The sequence below is a fragment of the Acanthopagrus latus genome, chromosome 4 (assembly GCF_904848185.1).
Source record: "Acanthopagrus latus isolate v.2019 chromosome 4, fAcaLat1.1, whole genome shotgun sequence".
Lineage (NCBI taxonomy): Eukaryota > Metazoa > Chordata > Actinopteri > Spariformes > Sparidae > Acanthopagrus > Acanthopagrus latus.
The window spans coordinates 35,043,200-35,058,512 of NC_051042.1; the positions used below are offsets into that span (position 1 = coordinate 35,043,200).

Consider the following 15,313-nt stretch of genomic DNA (forward strand, 5'->3'; position numbering starts at 1 on the left):
GATGTAAATGATTATCTCCACTAGATGGCAGCAAAACATCGATCAGTAAAATCACCTAAACCACATTCTCTTCTTCTTCTTCTTCTTCTTCTTCTTCTTCTTCTTCTTCTTCTTCTTCTTCTTCTTCTTCTTCTTCTTCTTCTTCTCCTCCTCACTGGTTCCTAGAATAATTTATAGTATTTATAATATAAAAACAAACAATTGCATAAAACAATTTAACTCATAATATCATATCATTATTATATTAGAATATAATAAATACATATTTACTATTCATTACTGTTGATTAATATAATATTATATAATACATTATCATACAAATATGTAATATGATGGTTTTGTCTTGAAACAAACAAGATCACTGCATCATTAATATAATAACTATAATCAGCCTTGTTTTTACTGATTGATAGCGTCATGTTTTCACCTCTAATGCTCGGTTCACATTTTGCAGAAGATTAAACCGTGAAGTTCAACTGTAAACACAGTGAATATCTGAACATTTATGTTTCCATGACAACTGAACTATCCATATTGTTGATGCAGACGTGTGTGTACGAGGATGTTTGGATGAGACTGCATGTCATTATTCTGATCCTAAAGAACAGACAGTGTGCAGTAGCTGTGTGTCTGCAGATGTTTCCACATGTTGAAACTCTTTATTTGTCTCCATGCACAGACTCTCACCGCCACCTGGACCTGTAAATCATCTGGACATCCGGCAGCAGACAGAGATTCAAGATCCAAGATTTAAACAGGTTTTTCACTGAAAATGACAACATGACACAAAAATGATTTTCTGATCGGACTCTGGGTCTGACGACACACAACAGAACTTCCCGGTTCAGTTCATCATCATTTACAACACAAGACTGTAAGATGAAGTGCAGCTGCAGCCTCTTCATACAGAGACGGTCCGAACAAATACATCACAGTAACACAAGAACATAGAGGGAGGTGGTACTGAGACCAGGAAGTAAAGAGAGGAAACTAAATCATCTCCAAATAAGTAAGTAAGGACACAGACATGATATTCTTGTGTGCTGAGGACGAGGCTCTGCCACAAAATACTCTTATTTTCTACATAATACTCTAAACATCAGCATCTGTTCACAAAGGAACGCGAATAAAACTGCACAGTGAGACTGAGAAGTGATAAAAGGTTCTTTTGCACATTAAATTCATATGTTGTGTTTCATCTGTTTCCTGTATAGAACACATACATGTACAGAGTGTGTGTGTGTGTGTGTGTGTGTGTGTGTGTGAGTGTGTGTGCTGCTCTCAGCGGTTCTGTGTGATGGATGTGGTCGCTGAGTGTTGTGAGCGGCTGTTTGCTAATGAACAGATCTGTTTAGCCAGCCGCTCCGCTGACCTCTGACCCCGCTCGCTCTCCACACAAGGTGCTTGGGAAAAACATACGAGGACCGAAAACACAATTAACAGGACGGCGTGTCGCTCGACGTGAAGCAGAAGGATTAAAAATGAAGCCTGAATCTGAATCTGGAGCCGCAGAGGGAAGATAAACTGATGGTGTGTTTGAAGCAGGTGTGATGATGAGTCACCAAACAGGAAGTGGCTCCTTAACTTGATGAGGAGGAGGAGAACCCACAGCCAATCAGCTCCCTCCACTCATCCTGTCTTTTTGTTCTGATCCAGACTGTGAGTGGTTCTGCTCTCCAGAGTCACTCACAAAAGGAAGTTTGTGTGTTTTAGTGTTTTTTTCTGAGACCAGAGGAAGAACTGCTGGTCAGATCAGAGAGGCTGAACTCACCTGAACTCACCTGAACTCACCTGCTCTCTCTCGCACAGCACACATTTATTTAACCTTCATCCTGAGCGCTGGATTATTGATCAGCCTGTCAGAGCCAATCAGGATGCAGGAGAAGCAGAGCCATCACTAAAGGTTTTGGTCCACTTGAAGGAAATCAAATGTTTCCCATCAGTCAGCGGGGTAATGACCTCTGACCAGCCGGGCCATACGTCAGCAGGTATCCGTCTGTCAAAGCACCACTTCATTGTTTCTGCCCACTGAGCAGCGAGATCCACGGAGCGCGACGAGACGCCACGACAACCGTTTCATGATGTTTCTTGTTTTGTGTGAAAGTCTCACAGACTCGTCCTGAACTGAACTGTAGAGGCCACGTGTCCTCACACAGAAGGAGAGAAATATAAAATACAACATTAGAAAACTGGATATAATCTGTGTTTCTGCACAGAATGTCTGAGGAAATTTTGAAGGACAAAAGAAAATGAACACAAATTGCAGTAGGATAAAAACCTCCATTATCATGAAGCCATCATTAAAGGGATATCTGTCCACTGAACATGTCCATCTGTCACTGTTCAGGTCTTTACACTCATCTCCTCTGCAGAGATTCAAGGAAACGAGGCTGCAGATCAACAAACATCAGCTGAAACATGATGAACCGAAACAGTTTCTTCGGGTTCGGGCTCAAACATCAAGTCAGAAAACATCACGGTTTGGATTAAAACAGCTGTTGTGGTCCCCACGATCACAGATGGAGATGATCCATCTCCTCCAGGAGTCTCTGCAAGCGTCTGTTTGGCAGCTCGTTGTTAATAACATCAGCTGATAATCATATGACGAGATCATGATGTGCAGAAAATAATAATAAAAAAATGATGAAAATAATGATGTCCGGCAGACGGGACTGGAGCACAGTTATCATGCTCCTGAGTGCTTCTCTCCTCTGTTTATGGATCCATGTATCTAATATAACACAGAGGGAACTTGACAGGTGAGTGAGGCAGAGCCGGCTGAACTGTTTGCTGCTCTGGGCCAGATTTGATCCTCTAATGATGGAGACGTTCACAGATCTCAGATTTAATGAGTGTGCAGACTTGTTCTCTAATCTTTGCTTTCAGGTGAGACGGATCACTGAAACATTTTATTGAAATGAAACAATGAGAGAAGTTTTCAGGAAAAAATCTGTATTTGGGACAAAATGACTAACTTAACTAAACTAACTAACTATACTGTCAGATACATTTAGTGGAGTTGATAGTTAATATACAATATCTGCCTCTGAAATGTAGTGTGCCTGCTGTTAGTTTCACTGCTGAAAACAAAGACTTGACTCTTCATCACTACAGATGGAGGGAGAGCTTTTCATGTGCTAACAGAGCAGTGCTAACGTTAGCTCACTCCTCTGAGACATCAGCACAGAGCTCTGCCTGGTCTCTGGAGGACAGTGGACCGTTGCTGCATCACGCTTTAAAGGAAAAGTGTATTTCTGAAAATGATTCTGGGCTTAAATCACCTGAAGAGTCTTTCAACAGTATTTTCTAAATGTGTTTCTCTGACATGAATGTGAGATGAGGATAAAACAGGCAGACAGAAACTCGTTCAGGGTTCAGAGCAGGACGCCTCTGTGTGATGTGAACAGGAGGTGAACAGTCGATGGTTTAATTGTGGAGTGTTCATCAGCGTGTCAGTGTGAGGAGGTTAAACAGCTGATTAACAGGAGGCGCTGATCCGTCTCTCACCGTTATGATAATGAGCTCATTCAATATGCAGATTCGGTCCTCAGAGGCTACACGCGATTAATTGTTCTCGTTGACTCGAGTAATTATTTGTTTGCAGATTTAATTTGGAGATTTAGAAAGTGTCTCTGCCACGTGTGTGTGTGTGTGTGTGTGTGTGTCACATCATGTAATCCAGAGCTGCTGTGCAAATAATGCAACAGCTGATCCATGTGATGCAACAGTGATTTATATATAATCATGAACGATCTTCACTTATAATCTTGTAATCGTCCCATCATCAGGTGTCTTCTTGGGTTCTTGTGTCTCTCCTCACCTGCCCTGCACCTCCCACATTAGCTCCGCCGTGTCCCCTCACCTGTATCTCTCCTCCTCCATCCACCTGCTCCTCGTCCTCTCCTTAGTTCAGTGTGTGTTGAAGTCCAGTCGTCTGTTCTCACCCACTTAAACTTCCTCCTGTTCGCTGTCTGCTGCAGCGTGATGTCTAAAGTAAGAAACGCTTGAGCACAATTAAATCTCTGAAATGAAACAGGTGCACATATTCCATGTTAGAAACGTCACTGATGGACGGATCTTTGGGTCACAGGAGGGTCGGACACTGTTTTTCATTTCATGTGATTTCTTTTATTTTGCTCACACACACACAAAGTGTCCGACCGTCATGTGTTAATAAGCAATATCGTAAGACACGAGTGCAGGGGCGGACTTACCATTAGGCAAACACAGGCAGTTGCCTGGGGCCCTGAGGTTTCCAGGGGCCCCTAAACTCATGAACTCATAATCTCAAAAAAACTAAATAAAGTTGTCTTCGTCTTAAAGCAATTATTATTGTTTTAGTCTTAATTCGCGCGCTTAAAAATACATAAAAATGCTTAATCTCTCATGATCGTTTCGACTGCTCCCCCCTCCCCTCTCATGCAATGGACTATTCCATGTTACTGCGCATGTGCAGTCGTGATTCAGGAAGACGGTAGCAAAACAAACTAGTTGGCGCGTTTTTGAGCTGAAAACTACTAGTTACGCTAGTGGAGCGGAGAAGAGGAGAAGAGGAGAAGAGGAGAAGGAGAGAAGAGGAGAAGGAGAGAGGACAGAGGACAGAGGACAGCAAACTGTTTTTGGTTTTTTTTATCAAAACTACCAAAGGAGTCAACTTTGTTTCCCAGTGACACCGAATGTAGCCGCAGGTCCTCGACAACAGCAAGAGCCAGAAGCTGCTGTCAGTAGCACCGCTGTCAGTGTCAGCCGAGGAGGAGATGAAGCGGAGAGAGACACAGGGACGCTTTTCATCACAAACATGTGAGTGTTAAAGCTGTCGACATGGTAAACTATATTAAATATTGATTCATGTTCTTATCAATTACAGTAAACGCGTTGAGATGATTCACCTGTTAGATAATAATCCTCAAGAAGGATTTTAACACTAGAACAGCCAAGACGGCCATTTTGAAAATATGCAGTACTGCTGTTAACTTACCTGACTTTTCCTAAAAGTGTCTGTATTTGAATTTGAATAGTTTTTTATATAAATTACACAAAACACAGAGAAAATATTATATGTTTTACCTATTTCGGCCATAAACAGTCATATTGGCCGCACATCGTTTCGGCCGGTTTGCTGCTTTCTTTGTCTCTCTCGTCTCTAACTGTGTTTGCGGTCTGCAGCTGCGCTTCTCTGTCAATTTACTTGTAAGTTAATTATTATTATATAGTTGTTTTATACCGCCTGGTTGGCACCATGGGCAAACAGAAACAGGAGTTCCCCTCCGTGAAACAGCAGCAGAGCTGTTCAACACAGTGCGGTGACGCGACTCTGACTGTGTACCAGGGAAAGCCGAGGAACAATGTCTGCATCCTGAGCACCTGCACACAGGTGTGCACACCTTTAGTGCGGCGAAGGCAAAACCAGAGTCTGTGATTTACTACAACAACACCAAGTACGGCGAGTCCGTCCACGGCGGAGGAAGATGGCCAGTGTCTTCTGTAACATCCTCGGCCTGGCTGGGATCAATGTCCGCATGTTATTCACGGAGCAGCAGCAGCAGGAGACCCGGAGGAAAGTCCCGCAGCAGCTGCAGAGGAGCTGAGGGCAGAATACATGGAGGGGAAAGGAGCCGCTGCAGGCGGCACAAGCTGGGCAGCAGCGGAACCAACCACCGCTGCAGCAGCAGACACGGACACGGAGGCGGTGCCGGTCCGAAAGAGCTGCAAACGGAACCAAACGCCGGACACTTGAAATGCCACAAGCCGTGTGTGGTAACTGTGAGGAGAGCGGAGGATCTGCAGACTGTGACCAGGGATCACAACAGCTCTTTGTTTTGTTTTAGATCAGCTCGTTTACAGCTTTTTCAATTAGTATTTATTTTATTATATATTAAGTGTTAAAATGTTTCATAATCAAATAAGTTACTTCTAATATTTAATGTTCTTGTTCTGAGTTTTCTCTGTTAAAATCTTGTGTAAATATGCAATAATTACGGTTTACTATGTGCGATGATATGAATATTGATAAATGTATAATTAAACTTGTTAAAATGTACATTTTGGTATTATTTCGTTATTGTTTTTAAATATCATGACACAATGAATGCATTCATCACTCAGTTGGGTGTTTACATGGGAGATTATAGAGTTTAAAATCTAGCGGTCAAAATGACTTACGGCTGTTTTAGTAGTGTTGGAGTTCCGTCTCTGCTAGTGTTCATCTAGTTCATCTAGCTCAACTAAGTAGTAACACAAGATACAACAACATCCAGGCTGAACCTACTTGCTGCTGCCCACATTGAAGACCTTGTGTTGAGAATAAAACTTTTGTCAGTGCAGTAGGAGGACGTGGAGGGCCCCACTGACTAAATAGGCCCCTGCACGAGTGTACAGGTACACAGGTGCATAAGTACAGCTGTAGCGGTCACATGACTCATTTCACTACAAAACTAAATATTGTGCCTTCCCCCTGAAACTTTACCAAGAGGATGTGCTACAATAAAGTTTCCCTACATGAACCTCAGCTCTGGTTGTTAATTATCATCCAACCAAAAGAAATCAGAATGAATTAGGACATTTTAGTAAAAGTACATCTGCTGCGTCCTCATAGACACAACAAGGTCTGAATGTAACTGTGCTCAGAGAGACGTTTGTCTTCTGTTTAAGTTATTCTGGACGTCAGGTTCGACGCTGGGTTTTCATTAGAAGATAACATGTGTTCCTGTAGGTGAATGATGGTCGTTCAGATACTAAAAGGACGTCATCTCATCAGCGGAGGGCTGAGAGGCGTCCTGATGACGTCTTATCTCTGCGTCTCTGATCAGACAGGAAGTCAGAGTTGATGTATGATGTCTTTACGATGCAGTGAAGCAACTTCTGTCTGTCTGTAATTAAATGTCAGCTTTATCAGCAGAGTGAATTTAAAGTATGTAAAGTAAAGTGGGTGAACTCTTCCTTTAACATGCTGACTGTGTGTGATGGTCTGATGTTTCCTCAGGAGCAGACAAACACAGAGTCGTCTGTGTGATGTTGGTGGATTACTCCTTTAATCAGGCAGTTCTCTGATCTCACAGAACAAACAGCAGCGCTCTAATTAGCAGCATTAGTGTTAATTATCTGACGGTAATCTGAAGTCAAACACACAAACTGTTTCTGTTTCAATCAATCAGCGTGATGGACAGAGATCAGGACAGGAACTGATTCAAAAACTGTTAATAAATACAAGCAATGAAAATATCAAATCAAATAATATCATTAAAAATGCTCACAGTATATTATTATTATTATTATTATTATTATTAACAGCATATAGATACAAAACAATTATATAAGTGAAATCATTAATCTAAAATTCCGTCTGTTGAAGCAATTTGTTTTTTAAATGTTTTTGTCACATTAAACAGTCTGACGTTAATTTGATTGGACATTTTTATTTCGAACTGATTTGTGTCCGTGTAGAGTTCAGAGTTTCTGTCAAACGGTTCGTGGTCGTTCACGTTGTTTCTGACTGCAGCTGGTTAGCAAAGTGACTGCTTCAGGTTCTGTTCACTGACGTTCTCTAAATGTTCCACTCTCAGCTGCTCCAGCAGGTCCACCAGAATCAGAACCATCGTTAACCTCTCCAGAATTAACAGTCCTACAGAATTTGTATAGTTCCACTATTAATCACATTAATCTTTCTCCAAAAGCTAGAAAGGTGGCAGGGTCCGCCACACTTCAACAAAGATTTTTCTCTTCTCATTCACGTTTCTTCACTAAACTACGGAGTGCTCCTTTAACCTGTGTGTGTGTGTGTGTGTGTGTGTGTGTGTGTGTGTGTGTGTGTGTGTGTGTGTCCAGTGGGATAGCTGTCCAAAAAAAAAAAAAAAAAATTAATTACCACAGTCCAGCTTCCTAAAATGTGCCGGTTAATAAGAGCTGAGACATAATTAAATTTTCGGCTGAGCGACCTTGGGAGAGTTAAAACATAAAATCATGATGGATGTGCGCACATACATGCACACACACACCGTTTTGTCTCAAATCATCTCTATATTTCCGTCTCGGGGCTCAGACGCAGCTCGCTGATGACTCGATCAACATCAGTTAAAGTTACAGTCTCTGCGTCGTCGTCGTAGCAGCTAGCTCGTCTCTGCATCTCCACGGCGAGAAGCCGCCGACGCACCGGTTCATAACCAGCAGCGACAAGACAAACGGGAAGAGACTGAAATGTGTTTGTTTTTAACACAGTATTTTATTTTGAAATATCCAGATTGTCAGTATTGTGACACTCCTACTGTCATTAATGTGCTGACGTCTGATTGGCCGACGCAGTGTCCTGACCGGACCGTGTTGGTGTTTATGTGCTGGATGGTATTTTGACACTGATCTCTGTTGGAGCAGGAAAATGGTCGTTAATTAAAACATATATATGTTTTTCTTGGCGGCGTGTCGTCAGAGCGACATGATGGATGTGACTCGTCTGTCAGCTTTAAAGGACGGACCGACTGTATTTCTTCTTTTCTGACTTGTGGCTGCCTAACAAACCGCAGCAAATTACATATTAACTTTCTTTTACGCTACGCTCGGCTTTCGTCTCCATAATGGCGTCGACTCAGCCACGTGGCTGAGATAACTGCAGCTGGGAGTCATCTCTTCATACGTGACACGAGCGACCTCCTCTCACAGTATTTTATGAATGTAATCCGACGCATCAATCACAGCGAGGCAGCCGGGCCGTGTTAATCCTCCACGTTCTCTCTGAGTTTGGAGTTAAATGGCCCTAAAGACTAATGAAAGAGCAGACAAGCTTCACTCCTGCAGTCGGACGAATTAATCTCCTCTGTCACTGCTCAGTCAGTGGTGAGCAGATCCAATCATTACTCAGCTCAAAATTAAATCACACTCTCAACTCAGAACCCATTTTCATGAAAAGTTACCGGGCTGAAAGCAATAAGTTCTGCAGAGTTAAACAGCAAGGACCGAACAAAGAACACTGTTGTAATGTTCCTTTAATTAGTGCTGGGAGACATCTCTGGACCTTCAGTTCAGTAAAAATATAACTGACGTCTACCGTTCAACTGTTCCAACAGCTTGACGGTGACCTCACATCCTGAGATCGATGATGGTCGTTCCACTGAGACGTCGATGGCGTCTTTCACGCCTCGTCAGACCATCAGTCCTCTCTGGCCACGATGTTACCTGTGACATCACCTGAGACCAGGTTGAGGTGTGAAAGACACCATCTTTGTCGAAGTGGAACGATCTGGGATTAAATGAGCAGGTGGCCTACGACACCACCCATCAGACGGGTGACTTCACCAGGCAGACGTCTCAGAGGAGTTGGCTAACGTTAGCGCTGCTATGTTAGCGCTGCTATGTTAGCTAATTAAAAAGCTCTCCCTTCGTCTGTGTCTGTGTGATGAAAAGAGTCAAGACTTTGTTTTCTTCAGTCAAACAGCAGGCGTTACGTGAGAGGAGCTCAGTGAACACATGCACACACGTACACTTCATTTACACAACTACTGAACTTAAGTACACTTCACAAGTATTTACTTGATGCTTCGCTATGTTTTAGAGACAGATATTAAACTCCAACCTGATAATAGTTCTTGTGAGTGTTTCAGCGTTTGGTGTTTGTCTGTGACCTTTCTGTTGATGCTCTGTTGTCTCACCTGAACCTGAGCGGTTGTATTTACTGAGTCTGGCTGCAGAACTCAGACGTGTGGATGTAAACCTGTTCTTTATTTAAATGGTAAATATAAAGCACAGTCAGGTGTGATGATGGCGGCGGCAGCCTCAGTCACGCCTGTCGTGTTGAGCGAGTGCTCTCATTGAACTGTGGGCTGCAGCAGACATGTCATCACACTCAGAACATCTGTCTTCATCTGTCGCAGTGCAGAGAGAGACCTGCAGAACCCGCTGAGACTCTGACACATCCGAGGAACAGGAAACATCTGATTGGTCGGACCCTCAGCAGAGACCACAGACCAGCTGACGGCTGCAGCAGGACCGAGATACCTGGGCAACACCTGCAGGATGAGACAGGTTAATGTTTTTAATTATATTGATACTATGAGGTTCTTGTTCTGGTTTCAATTCAGCTCTCCACTGTGGAGAGCAGCAGCTGCAGTACCACCTCTGTCCACTAGGATGAGCTGACTGAGTCACAGTAAAACATCTGTGGGTTTAACTCATTTCAGATGTTAGACTGTGTGTGTGTGTGTGTGTGCGTGTGTGCGTGTGTGTGTAATGGATGGACACTCTAAACGATGTGTTCACTAACAGGAGGCGACACAATAATCTGCTCGTTTGTCGGCTTAACTGGAACGTCGATACTGTATCGACTGAACCGTCAGAAACACAGAGGCCCTCATTAACCTGCCATCTGTCTCACACACACACACACACACACAGGCTGAGGTCTGTGTGTGACTCACCTCATATCAAACAGGTGACCATGATGGACGCCAGTGAACATGAAGCTGAGCTGTTTCAAATCACGTCTCAAACCTGCAGACAGTCGTCTGTGTTCACGTTTAACCACAAGCTCCTCCAAACCTCCTCACCTGAACGTGTCCGGGTGTTTCCTGCGTCTCCGTCCGGGTGTCTCCTGTGACTGTGTTCTACGGTTTGAACACGGTTTGAATAAAGTTTTGGGCCAATCGTCTCTCGGACAGAAGCATCACAGTCTTGTATTCAGGGATCCGTCGCGCTTCCTCCCAGTCTAATTTAACAACCACAGGGCCCATTTGGTTCCATAGCTGCACTTTGGTCCCACGGTCCCTGGGCACATCAGAGATGTAATGTTGGCAGATTGTCTCACTAACAGTTCAGGACCCCCGTCTCTCCCGGCTCTGCACACACCTTGTTAAATCCCACTTTGTTTGCGGCCCTCGTCCTGTGACAGTTAAAGAAGTGACGAATGGCCATTATTATGGAAAGAAGGTTACTTTTATACACGGCTCGCGGCGCTGAGGGGGGCGAAGCAGGCTGCTCCATCACTGTCAGGGAAACTAATGATAAGATATCATAAGACACAGGACGGCCATGTTAAGATGGAGTGGCCTCCCACCCAGTTTTCATCAGCCGCCGTCCGTCTGCGCTCAGCATTCATCTTGATTCTGCATCCACTCGCACTTATTTTGCTTTACAGCTGCAAAAATACATCAAACACTTGCAGCTCGTAGATTTATAAGTGGAGAATCTGCACAATCTAAATGACTAATGATGATAAAAGTGTCATTTTCTCTCTTTATTTCTGCAGAACGCCACCGTTCAGTAAACGCCACCGCGTGTTTGCAGATCAGACGTGACAGCCTGACGAGCGGCGTCCAAACACTGCGGACGTAAATACAACATAAATATAACGTTAAATCAAACACGTCTCCGTTCAAAGCAAACAGAATGAATCAGAGACAAACAGGAAGCAGCAGGAACTCTTCTTCTTCTCCGAACTCCTTATTCTGATCCGTTCATCTTGTCGCCCGGCTGACTCTGGTCGAGGTCGAAGCTCCTCTGAGGAGCAAAAAGCTGACGAGAAATTTGTGAAACTTTTAATCAGAGCGACGCTGACAATGATAAGCTGTTAGTCCAGAGAGCCATGCTGCATTCAGGGTCCGTTTATAAGAAAAAAAAAGAGAAGAGGAAGCCGTGGTCTGGGGATTGTCCTCAGTGATGGACGGATTACAGGCTCAGATTGTTTTCTGCTGCACTTTCATTGAAGTTTCCTCTGAATTAATTGAAACTGTGTGCTGGTTAAGCCCTGAAAAAACACCTTCAAACACGCAGGCTCCTCGTTTTTCTCCAACGATTCCCAAATCTGCGTCTGTGGGTTTGTGATGTGTTTGAAGAGGATTTTGATTTAATTAGCGCCGGCACACAGGACGGAGATGGAGCGGCGCTGCCTCCGATACAAAGTTAATATCAAAACAAAATCACACTAATCTTCTGATAATTGAATCCTTATTTATTAGCAGCTTTTATTTGTTTTATGGCCACAGAGGGAAATGAAGTTCTGCTGCAAATATATGCACAGACAGACAAAATAAAACCTGCTGTTCTTTGACTGAGGAGAGAAAATTAACTAATAAGTGTTCACAGGAAGTCCACATGTAGACAGAAAGTCCACAAGGAGACAGGAAGCAGCCAGATGCGTCTCCGCTCAGCAGCCAACTTCATTTTTATTCAGTTATTTCCAAAAACAATTTCCATTTTTCTTCTTTCTGAACCAGGATTCATCCAACATGACTGTAAAACTTTATGTACTGCACATTTTAACATCTTATATGTGACTTTCACATCAGGAGGTCGAGCAGTTCAGCACGACGTGAAGCCGCTGGACATTTTTAAGAAGACCTAACAAACTAGTTTTTTACTTGAACCTAAAAAATATGAAGAAATTTATGCTGAAATGTGTGCTGAATGTCTTAATGCTGACTGAGTTTATTGAATTTAGTTTTACAGTAAAACATTAAATAACTTGGAGTGAACTGACATCATATGAAGCACTTTGTACCATGAAATAAGAGGACGCTTCATGTCTTCTGCAGCAGTTTGTGAACTAATTTCGTAAAATTCAAAGACGTATTTGGTGTTGTTGTAAATGTTGAAGGAACAGTTCACACAAACTGATGAAACATAAGGAAACGTTCTGATAAACTGCTGAAGTTTCTGTTGACGTGGTTTATAACATCAGATCTCCACGCAGCTCGTCTGCTGAGCTCAGTCTGATTGGCGTCTCCAGAGTCTGCCTGATGGTGTCGACTCCTCAGATTGTGTTTAATTCATCATCTTATTCATCTGAACAGACTACGTAGTTACATTCTTTTGTCATTTGTCTGTTTTAACTGTGCGTTGTTCATATTTCTGACCTGGTCGTGCTGTTTTCCTGCTACATGGACACGAGTCCTGAGAGGTTTTAACAAACACGGGAACGTTTGTCATTTGACCAAACATCTCCGTTTTTAACTGTCTGTTTAAAAACGCACCACAAAGTAAAATAATATTCCTCGTGGCTGAAAAACGAGCAGCAGTGTCTTCTGGGTAATACTGGTGTTGTCTTGTGCTGCTCTATGCTGCAGCTTCGTGTGATTCTTCCTCGACTTCTGCTCGCTAGTTTTAGAGAAACTGCGGACTGAAGACTCCATTTTAGTTTGACCGTTTTCTGTCTTGAGACTCTTCCTTCATCGTTTGAAATACATCTTTGTTTCCTCTCCTCACGTCTTCCCTCCTTGTTTCGTCAGTCTGCTGCTATTTCTCTCTGTCACTTGTGCAAAACACAGTTCGTGACAAAGTAATTTACTTTTCATCAGTTTAAAACTTGTCATCAATGTGACATAAACAATACATCTGATGAGACGCCACACCAACAGTGACGAGCAGAAAGTCTGATTGTCTTAAACAACAACACAGGGACATTTGCAGCTTCCTTGGCTTCACAGCTGAATTAAGTGAAGGACACATCAGTGCGTCCTCGCTCAGCTCCTCAGCGAGCCTCCTCTGTCCTCCAGGAGCATCCAGGAAGGGAAACATCCTTTATGATGTTGCCCTGCCATCAGTGTGTGGGTCCGGAGCAGGAGGACGTAGACGAGGAGACGATGAGGAGCAGCACGATCAGTGTACATGAAACCAGACCGTCTCTTCTGCACTTGATGGACAGTAACTCTGGACATGTAGATGAGACGCGGTCTGCAGCAGGATATTGTTCTCTCCCCTCACAGCGTCTCTGTAGAGCCGCTCTGACTCTGTGTGCTGTGTAAAGACCATTATTTCCTTTTGTCCCGCACCGTCTTCCGTCTTTATTATTGCATAACAGAGGAGTAAATACAACAGATTCATCCTCTCTAATGACTTCCTTGTTGGCCATCTCCTCCCTCGACGCCGCGCTCTGCTATGATTAATGCGGCGCGGTGAGGGAGGACGGAGGAAAGTGACACAACAACAACAGGAAGAAAACAAGAAGGTTGTGGAGAGATCACGGGAGAATTGTACAAGGAGCGTCCCGTGTATCAGAAACATTAAGAATGTAATGTGCTATTACTCTGTGAGCCGCCAGCCGCCTTCCTGCAGGCTCGGCTGATAATAGAGCCCAGCTTTAGCCAACACACTGCCACCAACAAGGGCCCTCGACACGCCGCCGCCTTAATACCAACCGGGCCGCTGCTCCTCGGACAAAAATTGACATCGTCTGGAGAGTAAAGCAATCAGCCGAGCCGGTATTACCGAGCATTTATGTGTGAGCCGAGCCCCGGCACAGCAAATCTTGACCTTAAAGAAGCCGTTATTCCATTTTTCTTTCAGTCGACTCAGTAAGTCCCTGTGAGGGCAGCAGTCGGGGGGGATTTCCTGTAGGTTATCTGTGGGTTTAATTCACTGATTCACCAATCTGTTCCCTCCCAACACTGCCGGGTCGAGACGAGACAACAGAACCGCATCCGGGGAAACAGGAGCAAACGTGTTGATATACGATCCGACACCCTGCAGTGGGTTTCAGAGCAAAGACCCCTGAGAGTGGCTGCAGGGCGGCACAGGTGAAGGTGAGCGAACTGAACCGAGGATCAGAAACTCAACGGATCAGCTCGACCCTCAGAAAGCTTTCTGTTTTTTTTATCCTGGAGGAGCCGACAGGAACATGAACGTGCTTCTCATCTTCTTTAAGTTTGATTCAGTTTCAGAGGACGAAACAAAGTTTATTTTAAAAGTGGAAACGAAAATACGAGCTGCGACCACACGTACTGGTGAAAGAAAACTACTGCTTCTTCTTCTGCTGCTGTTATATTCTGTAGGGAGGACTGACTGACACAAAGATTTGTATTTTTACAACATGAGTTCCAAATACTGTCAATAATAATGATCAATAATCAGTGTTGGTGTCAGGCATGAAGAAGTCCGTCCACCTCCAATAATTTGATCTGTAAAGGTCAATTGTAAGGTCTGTCGATGAACATCCCATAATAATAACATGAAACCTATAAATAGTCTGTGGACACGAAACCTTCAGAGGTTGACGGTAACTACGTCTCCCAAGATGCATTTCACCAACAAACATCCGATCACAGAGCTTCACATTCCGTCACGTGCTCCGATAATTTCATTTCATGGCAACAGCAGCTGAGGCTCATGGGTATCGTGGCATTTTATTACCCATGAGCGACAGACAGAACCGGGCCTCACAGAACCAAAACCTTTCAACTCCAACAACCTGACAGGAGAGAGCATGAGAGCACTAAACTGGAAGTTGGCCGGCCCGGTCGCTGGAAGTCTCTCTGGGCCCGACAGCACAGAGGACTCGGGTCGACCTTTCTCAGCTTCACGCACCACTGAGCAGCTTTCACGCCTCCGTAACTTC

General features: G+C 43.9%; 1 protein-coding gene across 16 annotated transcripts in view; it reads left to right on the plus strand.

The window, feature by feature from the left end:
* Positions 1 to 4,252: 4,252 nt before the first annotated feature.
* LOC119018666 (forkhead box protein B1-like) overlaps positions 4,253 to 15,313 on the plus strand; it is a 64,509-nt gene continuing 53,448 nt past the window's right edge. For 4 of the 16 annotated variants that reach the window (XR_005074828.1, XR_005074826.1, XR_005074825.1 and 1 more), the window contains exons 1-2: positions 4,456 to 4,800; positions 9,861 to 10,011. The gene's annotated coding sequence lies outside the window, so the exon portion shown is untranslated. Of the gene's footprint in view, positions 4,801 to 9,860; positions 10,012 to 15,313 lie in introns of all 16 variants that reach the window. The other 12 variants (XR_005074822.1, XR_005074823.1, XR_005074824.1 and 9 more) reach the window with 8 other exon arrangements.